This window comes from Notolepis coatsorum, assembly GCF_963971535.1.
Source record: "Notolepis coatsorum genome assembly, chromosome: 2".
Lineage (NCBI taxonomy): Eukaryota > Metazoa > Chordata > Actinopteri > Aulopiformes > Paralepididae > Notolepis > Notolepis coatsorum.
The window spans coordinates 25,889,125-25,894,090 of record NC_140166.1 but is presented as its reverse complement, the minus strand read 5'-3'; positions in this window follow the sequence as shown (position 1 = coordinate 25,894,090).

The following is a 4,966-nucleotide window of genomic DNA, read 5'->3' as shown; positions in this document are numbered from 1 at the left end:
ACTTTGTGCTGGTAAATGTCCCCTTTAGCTGCTCGGCGTCGTCGGATTTTAATACACCACGGTGGTGATGTGGGGGACCCTGATGTAAACAAGACGAAAGTCTTTCTCTGGTCTGCATCCCCTTAACAATTGTATGTATTGAGCTGTACTGTACTGTACCCATTCTGCAATCTGTTAATAAAGTTTTCATTCATTCATGTTTCAGGTGACTTATTATGTTGTGTTTCTCTGATGTCGCGTTCACGTTACGTGGGAAGAAGCGGAAGAACCAGAGGACATCTCGTTGCTACAACTAGGAAGCCTTCACGCATTGACTCGATCAAAACGCCCACATCCATACTTCCGCAATTCGTGACGCGAAGTGGGAGATATCGGGGTCTATAAAAAATCCCATATGTCCTAGTAGGAATTACAACTAGGAGGCTGACGTGAATGGTTTTTCCCAGTCGGAAGCTGATTCTTCCGATTCTTCCCACGTAACGTGAACGCGACATCAGAGAAAAATACGTCACAGCCAAGGAAAGGGAGCGCTGGATTTGTGCAAAACGCCCTGTTCCTAAACCACACGCTATCAGTCGTACTCGTACCACAGTACTGGCAAAACGGGAGGAGCCTAGAATCAAAACAAACGCACCAGTCCCAGTTGCCGTTACCACCAGTTGTGTTCGATCCAGTCCCACACGCGAACGGCAACTCCATTCAGTCCCGGGCCTGGGCCCGGGGCCGGAGGGGGGGCCGGGGCCCGGGCCCCCCCTCCCGCCAGACGGTGGGCGGGCCCTAAGGCCGCTGCCTCCCCTGCCGCGCCTATAGCTCCGCCCCTGAGTCCCATCTTCTCTGAGCCTCCAACCCTCTACCAACTGGGTTCCAGAGAAGAGGCTTGGCCAGATGGCTGTGACGCCACACTGCTGTTTGGTACAAGGCTCTCAACACATGTTGCTGGAAGGCATCTTCTGTTGGGGGTAGATTTGCAGCTGATGAATCTGTGGTAGATGCTAGTGTGTACCTCAGCTCATCCAGGTTGGTGCAAGGACGTCCATTCTCCATTTTCTTTTGGCCATACACTCTGAACTTCTTTAACTGTCTCAGGTGATAGGCGCTGTTTCGCCTTTTTTACCACAGAATCTATGTGTGTTGACCATGTCAGGTCCTCTGTGATGTGGACTCCCAGGTACTTGAAACTGCTCACCCTGTCCACGATGCCCCATTTATCCGCAGTGACATGTGTGTCCCCTGCTGTATTCTCCTAAAATCCACGACCAGCTCTTTGGTTTTACCAATGTTCAGGAGTAGGCTGTTATCCCGGCACCAGCGTGCCAGTTCATCAACCTCCTCCCGGTAGGCCTTCTCGTCATCAGCCCCACCACCACTGTGTCGTCCGCAAACTTCACTATGGAGTTGGAGCTGAACCAGTGGCCACACAGTCATGTGTGTATAGTGAATACAGCAGGAGCCTCAGAACGCAGTAGATTGAAATAAAGGTGTTCTATTTAAATTTCAACCTGATTCAATTGGACCTGTTTCCATATGAAGTATCATAAAATGTATCATTATGAAATGTATAATTTATTAAATGTATCATAAATATATTAACATTATAGACCAGAACATTACCTCAAGTGACTTTACTTTGCAGTAACATTGAATTTGTCAACATGCCAGTGATAATGGGCTTTTGACTGAAGACTTCATTATGTCAATGTTTCATTTTCTTTCATTTAGGACACCTCATACATTTACTGATGTAACTCCCTGACCATGCATGCTATATTTACACATGTGGTATTGCTGGATTCAGCACAACCACACCTTTCAGAAAAAGCCCTCATCTGTGTATCTATGACAATCCATGGCATAGCTACTACAAAGTAAATGAGAACATTCTGCATAGATATGATTTTTTTACATTTCCGCTTATTTTAAGTATGTGTACATAGGTATATATTTCCTACATGCATAAAGATATTCACATCCAGGTTTTTCTATTAGGTTAAGCTCTTGGAGCTTGTATTATTAATCTACATGAGTTTATATGTCTCAACTCCCATACGGCCAGGCTATATTTTGGTTCTTTTTTCCTTTGGGGGTGTATAACAATATCTATCAATTTAACAAGTTTTGCAGTAAAATATTTCTATACAAGAATCAATTTCATATATGGGAGACCTTAGAGATGAGGAAAAACATGCTTGTGTTTTGTTCTACCTCCGGTAGGGGTATCTCAAAAACTAAAGCCATTTTTGACAGTTTGTCACAGCACTAATGTGTGTGCAATGAATGTAGATGGATGGGTTGATGTTACATAGAGTCATTGAGCATCCTGATGGCCTATAGGGATAGAAGCTCCTTTTGAGTCTCTCTGTACTGGCCATGAGACTCCGGTAGTGCTTGCCTGACCACAGCAGTGCAAAGAGGCAAGTGTTTGGGTGACTAGAGTCTTTGATTATTCTCTTAGCCTTGGCCCTGCAACGCCTGGTGTAAATGTCCTGGAGAGTGGGAAGCCCACCTCCAACTGTGCGTTCGGCTGATCGAGCCACTCTCTGCAGTCTGCTGTGGTCGTGTGCGGTGCTATTCCCAAACCAGGAGGTGATGTTACCAGTCAGGCACAATTCATACATTGTATATTACTATTGCACTTTACTGTTACATTTGCACTCTGGTTGTACTGTAGGCCTACTTGTGCTGTATGACGACGATACATTTGAATATAATCTAATCTACTAAAGTTGATGAAGTCTTGCAGACACTGAATAATCCTCTTTTCATTCATTACATTTTTGCATGCATTTTATTTTTCCTACATTTCAGATCTTTCACCTTCAAGACAATTTCGAAGTAGAAAGTGGCCTATGGGTTGGAGTTTGAAACCAGAAGATTGACGGGGAAAATAAACAATCTCCTTGTTAACTACAGCCAAGGTGCTTTTGAGCAAGGCACTGGTCTGTAGGAGACTGTGGTTGTAGGGTCTGTATAGTTTCCCCCTCCGTTGTCACCGTTACACCACCTGTGTGTCTGTCTGACTGACATACGAGGATCTGTCTTTATCTATGACTGCTTCACAATCCTCCATGCTACATACTATAATATGCACTTTTCAGTATGTGAGACGTTAGTATGGAAATGCTGTAATTGAAAGAGCATGAATACTAATAAGACCAACATTTTAATGATTACTACGTCATTGAATGGTGTGTACTATGAGTGAATGGTTACTACGTGATTGTTTCAATACAGCAGGGGTGGCCAACCAGTCAGAGACTAAGAGCCACAAAAATGACTGTGGTACCACAAAGAGCCACACCATATACCAGCGTTTCTCAACCTTCATGTGTTTATAGGTCTCACCCTCTGGCCTCTGAAGTTGCTATTGTCTTTTTTATTTGGGCCTCACAGGGTTAAAAGTACCCTGTGAGACCCACGGTTGCAAAATTACTGAATCACTTTTAGCCATTTAAAAAAATAATGTTTATTTAAAAAATGTTAAGCACATGTATAGTCAATTGGTCCTGTTGTTCAGCCTCACAATGCTATTTGATAGTAAATGTGTTTATATGTCCCACCCTCTGGCCTCTGAAGTTGCTAATGTCTTTTTAATTTGGGCCTCACAGGGTTAACCTCTTAAGCCCGAGATATACAGTAAAAGTGTATATTTTCAGCATTACGTTTGTTTACCAATTATTTTAACTGTTATTAGTGAAATATAAGATTATAGAAATCTCAGGGCATTGAGTGGGAAACCGGCGCATATTGACAGGAGGAAGTGGCACAGCCAAAAGTGAGTGTAGTCTTTTGAAGGAAGAGACTCCGGGCTTTCGAATTTCGAAAAACTACCCTACCCAGCTCACACCAGCCCCTGTCAATCATCTGACTTCTGGATTTACTTTTTTATTTCTCTTATTTTTTGGGATTATCTCCCACAAACCTGAACGTTATTGCCATAAAACAGAACGCAGTTAGTTTCTCTACCTTTCTGTGAACGTCTTGCAAAAAACGGTGTTGCAATACAATGAAAAATGGTGGAGAAATTTACATTATAAAAAAGATGGCAGAATTCAGTGCTGTATCTACAAAACCTTCTGTTTAATCATCTTCCCTTTATTCATTTGCTTAGATTTTTCAGGTCTGGTAAATTTTAGCATTCACAGTCAAAATTCTTATTTTTTTAAATAGAATTGATATTCTCCTACATTACAATTTACTCAAGCCTAGTAACAGACACACTATTTCTGACACTGATCCATATATGTCCCTAGATTCAGATACCAAGAACATGCAAATGGACCATTAAAAAAAAAATTGTAAATGTTTATTCTACATCCTTATGGAATGAGTGACATAAAAGAAAAGTAAAAAAAAAAAAAAAAAAGTAAAAAAAAAAATATATATATATATATTATAATATATTTTTTTTGTTATGGATGGAAGAGCCGCACATTGACGGGCAAAAAGCTGCATGCGGCTCGCGAGCCGTGGGTTGGCCACCCCTGCAATACAACATTTCTTGGTGCTGTGTCATTTATAGTGTTGTTTCTGGTAAAAAATAAAAACATACTGGCCACTGAAGCACCAGACAGCATGTCCTCCTGACTGACAGCATGTCCTCCTGACTGACAGTTAGCAAGAGGAAACAGCTGTGACTGAAGTGTTTTCTTCTTCTGGTGTTACAAACAGCCACCTCCACCTGCGTGTGTAGGTCATCTAAGTATGTTGTATGTAGTATGTTGCACGTACTGCACTCCATGCACTGAGCAGCACGCTCAAACAGTATGTAGTATGACGTATACTTTATGTATGTAGTACAGTAAGCAGTAAGATGTACATACTTTATGTATGCAGTACAGTAAGCTCCAACAGTAAGTAGTATGATGTACATACTTTATGCATGCAGTACAAAAGGCTCCAACAGTATGTAGAAAGATATATACTTTATTCCTTTATTCAGAAGCACCACATGTGTGTGTGTGTGTGT